Here is a 6,000-nt window from a genome sequence, read left to right as displayed (position 1 = left end):
GTGACTAACATAACCTGAAAAATGCCAGAGTCTACAGCAGGGGTGTCAAACTCATTTGAACTCGGGGGCCACACGATAGAACAAGCATTCTGTCTGGGGCCGGTCTAGTAGATTAAAGAGAAAGAAAAAGAGAGATAAAGAAATAAGAGAAAGAGGTAGGGTAAAGAAGAGAGGTTGGGACAAAGAAAGAGGGAGAGGGAGAGAGCGTGAGAAACAAAAGAGATAAAAAGAGAAGTCGTGAGAGAGGAGGAAAGAAAGGGAGAGGAAGAAAGAAATCCAAAGAGAAATAGAAAGACAGAAGGAGAGAAAAGAGAAAAGAAAGCGCGAAGGGTAAGAGGAGAGAAAGAGAAAAGAGAAAAAAGGAAAAAATGAAGTTAGCGCAAAAGAAGTTAAAAAGACACAGAGAGAGAAAGAGACAAAGAGCAACAAAGGAAGAGAAAAAGAGAGACACAGAGAGTGAAAGAGACAGAGAGAGAGAGTGGGAGAAAAGGTGTGGAAGAGAGAGACAGAGAGAGAGAAATAAACGTACAGTGTCTTTGTTCGAGGCACCTGGCTTTGGCAACATCAAGTTGACATATTTCAACCTGCAGCTTGTTTTTCTCTTGCGCTTCTCTGAGTCTTGTCTCGCGGGCCGGATTTAATCCCTTAGCGGGCCTGATGTGGCCCGTGGGCCGCCTGTTTGACACCCGTGGCCTACAGGCAGTGTTGAAGTAAACATTTCTGTTTTTTCTTAGCTCTAAACCTCGAGAGATCGAAAAGAACAAGGTCTCCTCGGATTGGTTTATTTTATGGTAATGTTTTTTTTGCTAAGGCTTCTTTAGTACCTCTGAAAGAGGACATTTCTGGGTGACTGCCATTTAAAGAAAACGGTTGCATAAGAACACTGAAAAGTAAAAAGTCACAGGCGGGCTGATGAAGACGTTTATGCTTGCTGTAAGGCTGGAAAATAACTGGATCGACTCAAGCCGTCAATGTGTGTACAAATGACAGCCTCGAGGCGAGATGTATTTGTGAAAATGCCGACTTCAACCTTAAGCATCAAATGGTGTTTTGCCTCGATGACAATGACGTTTACGAGGATCTTCAGAATTCAAAGACATCAAAGCTACTCTAACACGTCCCTATCACATAATGTTAAAACACTAATTCGTTTAAATGAACCAAATAGGAAAGAGGAAGGCACAAGATATGTTGTAGCTGCACAAAATAGGAAAGCGGGAGGTCAAGTCATGTTTATTTGTCACGCCCTTAGTCACAAGGAGTCTCAAAGAGCTGCACAGACCACAGATTATTGCAAACTACAGACTATGACACCATGCCCTGATCTAAAACCTACATGAGGGCAAGGGAAAACCCAAAAACCTCAACATGAGTCAATTCATGTTTATTTGTGACACCCTTAATCACAAAGAGTCTCAAAGGGCTACACAGACCACAGATTATTGCAAACTACAGACTATTAAAACACCATCCCCTGATCTAACACCTACATGAGGGCAAGGGAAAACTCAAAAACCACAACATGAGTCAATTCATATTTATTTGTGACACCGTTGATCACAAAGAGTCTCAAAGGGCTGCACAGACCACAGATTAGGGGGCGGCAGTAGCTTAGGAGGTAGAGCGCTCGTCTTGGGATCCCAGTTCGAATACTGGCTCGTCCGTGTTACATGTCGAACGAAGTGTCCTTGGGTAAGACACAGAACCCCTAATACCCCCAATAAGCAGGTTAGCGTCTTACATGGCTGCAATACAAGGCCGCTATTGGGAAATGTGGAGCACATTGTAAAGCGCTTTGGGATGTCATTGACTTGAAAAGCGCTATATAAATGCAGATCATTTCATTACTGCAAACCACAGACTATTATGACACCATCCCCTGATCTAAAACCTACATGAGAGCAAGGAAAAACTCAAAAACCCCAACATGAGGAAAATGAAGAAACCTTGAGAAGGGACCGCACATGAGGTCATCCCCCTTCCAGGAAGGCCAGGCTGCAATGAATGATGCAATAATAAATAATACACAGATTTTGTCAACATAAAATATAGTTTATTGATATGCTATAGAATAGAAGTGTGTTTTATGCCTAGATTTAAACATTTCCACTGAGGTTGCAGATCTAATGTCAGTGGGCAGAGCATTCTACAGCACCGGGGCCTCAATGGAGAGGGTGTCACGATTGCCCATTGCCCTCACTTGGCCCCGCCTGTTTGGCGCCAGGTGCGGCTCACTGCCTGATTGGCTTCCCTCCTATTTAAGCTCAGTGCTCTCATTCACTCCTTGTCAGTCCGTCAACGAACTTCTGCACTTGCAAGACTTGTGTTTTGACTCTGTCCGGTATCCTGCTCGTGTGTCCAGTGTCCGGTATTGATCCCGCCTGTCTCGTCCTGTCCGGTATCTTGCTCCAGTGTCCGGTATCGACCCCGTCTGTCCCGTCCTGTCCGGTATCCTGTTCGTGTGTCCAGTGTTGGGTATCAATCCCGCCGGTCTCGTCCTGTCTGGTATCTTGTTCCGGTGTCAGGTATCGACCCCGTCTGTCTCCTCCTGTCCGGTGTCTTGCTCCAGTCTCCAGTATCCGATATCGATCCCGCATGTCTCGTCCCGTCCGGTATCTTGCGCCCGTCTCCAGTATCCGATATTGATCTCGTCTGTCTCCTCCTGCCCGGTATCTTGCTCCAGTCTCCAGTATCCAATATCGATCTTGTCTGTCTACTCCTGCCCGGTATCTTGCTCCCATTTCCAGTATTTGATATTGATCCCGTCTGTCTCCTCCTGTCCGGTATCTTGCTCCAGTCTCCAGTATCCAATATCGATATCGTCTGTCTCCTCCTGCCCGGTATCTTGCTCCCGTCTCCAGTATCCGGTATCGATCCCGTCTGCCTCCTCCTGTCTGGTATCTTGCTCCAGTCGCTAGTATCCGATATCAATCCCGCCTGTCTCGTCCTGTCCGGTATCTTGCGCCCATCTCCAGTATCCGATATCGATCTCGTCTGTCTCCTCCTGCCCGGTATCTTGCTCCAGTCTCCAATATCCGATATCGATCCCACATGTCTCGTCTTGTCCGGTATCTTGCTCCAGTCTCCAGTATCCAATATCGATCTTGTCTGTCTACTCCTGCCCGGTATCTTGCTCCCGTTTCCAGTATTTGATATCGATCCTGTCTGTCTCCTCCTGTCTGGTATCTTGCTCCAGTCTCCAGTATCCGATATCGATCTCGTCTGTCTCCTCCTACCCGGTATCTTGCTCCAGTCGCTAGTATCCGATATCAATCCCGCCTGTCTTGTCCTGTCTGGTATCTTGCTCCAGTCTCCAGTATCCGGTATCGATCCCGTCTGTCTCCTCCTGTCCGGTATCCTGCTCCAGTCTCCAGTATCCATTATCGATGTCGTCTGTCTCCTCCTGCCCGGTGGGCTTAAATTTTTACAGAAAGCCAAGGAAAAGTTGGCCAAAGGGCTACTGCCATCATCTGATGAGATGATGATTTTTTTTTTAAATTCTTTTTGTACAAGTTTATTTTATACTGTGCTCAACATTACTGGCAGGCCACATATTATTATTTTTATGACAGAAGCCGCGGGCCAGAAAAAAAATGCATCACGGGCCGTCACTAGCCCCTTTGCCGGTCCTTGTACTGTCCAACACTCTTTTGAACCGTCACATGCGAAAACAGTTATAGATTAGGGGCGGCAGTAGCTCAGGAGATAGAGCGCTCGTTTCGGGATCAAGTGATCCCAGTTCGAATCCCGGCTCGTCCGTATTACATGTCGAATTGTCCTTGGGTAAGACACTGAACCCCTAATACCCCCAAAAAGCAGGTTAGCGCCTTACATGGCTGCAAGGCCGCTATTGGGAAATGTGAAGCACATTGTAAAGCGCTTTGGGAAGTCATTGACTTGAAAAGAGCTATATAAATGCAGATCGTTTCATTTCACTTCATTTCGATATTTTATTTCGGACAACATGAAATGATTTATTCTTACTGGATCGAGTGGAAAATGGCCAGTTGGACTTTGTTCAGCCTTCCTTATCATCATGTCAACAAAAAAGCAATTTGTAAAATAAATGCTAGTTATTGACTCGAGAAACAAATGAGGTTCATGTCAAGACCAGAACAGAGAAGAACCCACTTGCGTTACGTTTTTCTCAGTTTTTTTGAAAAAAAAAGGAAAGGGCTGCACCCACGATCCGTTGATCGATGGGCGCGGGAAGCAGTTCGCTCTGAACGCGGAAGTGGGACTTCCGTGGCGAGCGATGGCTGTGTCGGGAACGGAAAAAATGGGCCAGTAGCCAGGACGGGAGAGCGAAAATGAGGTTGGGTTCGGAAACGAGTCGAAAGCCAGGAGAGAAGAGTAGACGTGTTCAGGATCAAAAAACGGGTCAAAGCTGGGGAACAGACAGGAGCAGAAAACAGGTGAGTGTCAGGGTCGAAAAAGGCTTGCCTAGAGTAAACTGAGGTTCGCAGACGGACTGACAAAAGGGTACAGATAGGAGTGGGTTTGAATAGAGACAGGGAGCCAATCAGAGTCCGAGGCAGTTGGCGCCAAAGGAGCGGGCACAGGTGCATCACATCAGTAATCATGACAGTTTATTCTCTATGGTCTGCTTTATCAAAGAATTTTCTTCCGTTATTGAGAGTTAAACTAAAATAAGTAGCAAAAACCACATTGCTTTTTTTCCCTTTTTCTAACCCTTTCCATTTGTTTTTCCTGTCGACCTTGCCGCGAACCGATACAGCTTCTCGTTACGGGCATTTGTGGGGAAACGGGCCAGGATGGCGGCTAATCCAATCAGACAGCGGCAAAACACAGCCTCGCATGCTCATGGATTGTGATGGTGGCAATGAAGCGGAATCAAATAATGAAATGAAAGCCTTAGCGGTCGTTTAAGGAGATTAAAAGTCTTTTTCGTGAGGATGGAGTTGAGCGGTCGTCAAAGAAGACAAGAGATACAAAATGGAGACGCGGAGAGAAAGGATGGAGAGCGGGCTTTTGGGGCGGCAGGATTGAGGGGTCTGCTCTCTGACTTGAGGGCAATTTATGTGATTGACATCTTCCCTGTGTTGGTGAATGGAGGCAGACTAGGAGAAGGTGCTTCTCTAATGTTTTTGTAGTCCAAGAGAACGCCCCTACTGTCATGATGAGGCACCTTTGCCCGTTCCTGGTCGCTGATTGGCTCCCTGCCACTTTTTAAACCCCCGGCTCCCAGACCATCTGCAAACCTATGCTCTCAGCTAAGCAAGCTTTTGTATTCTCCGACATTATCCTGCCCTGTTTTCCTGCCTGATACCTGTTGCCGACCTTTTTCTGGACCCGTTTCTGCTGTTGCTCCTCCGTCCCAGCCGTCGACCTGTTTTGCCCTGTTTCCTGCCTGATACCTGTTGCCGACCTCTTTTCTAGACTTATTTCTGTTTTGCTCCCCCGTCCTGGCCATCGACCTGTTCTCTCGCTGTCAACGACGACCCTCGCTCGACACGGAAGTGCCACATCCGTGTTCCTTCCATCTGCTACCCGTGACCGACGATCATGGTGGATGCAAGCACTGCTCTCTTTCTTAATAAAAACTGAGTAAAACGAACGCTATTGGGTCCTGTCTCCGTTCCTGGTTTGTGACACGTACAGTGTATGGATGTTCTTGATTGCTGGCAGATTCTTAAAGTGATCTATGTTTTCTGTGCAGGTTTGCAATGGAGTTCTTTTCAGGATGGCACGAGGAAAAAATAATGTGCACAATTCATCCTTTAAAATACTGTATTGGGTAGTTCGGTCTCCAAATTTCCCACTTACTAGCTATTTTTGTAGTAAATAGAAGTAAATTGAAGTAAATGGAAGGAGACCAAGAGGAAAGCTGCGATTGACGTGGATGGCTGGTGTTCCAGCAGTATCCTTTTGTTGTTTATTACCAGATTAACAGGATGGCCTCGGGGTGCTGTGCTGTAGTTTAGCAACAGCAGAGTGGATAACGTCACACGCTAGGCCAAAAGTTCGACGTCCCTGTAG

This window comes from Urocampus carinirostris, chromosome 10 (assembly GCF_059441175.1).
Source record: "Urocampus carinirostris isolate Australia breed hairy pipefish chromosome 10, RoL_Ucar_1.0, whole genome shotgun sequence".
Lineage (NCBI taxonomy): Eukaryota > Metazoa > Chordata > Actinopteri > Syngnathiformes > Syngnathidae > Urocampus > Urocampus carinirostris.
Note: the sequence above shows the minus strand (reverse complement) of the source record.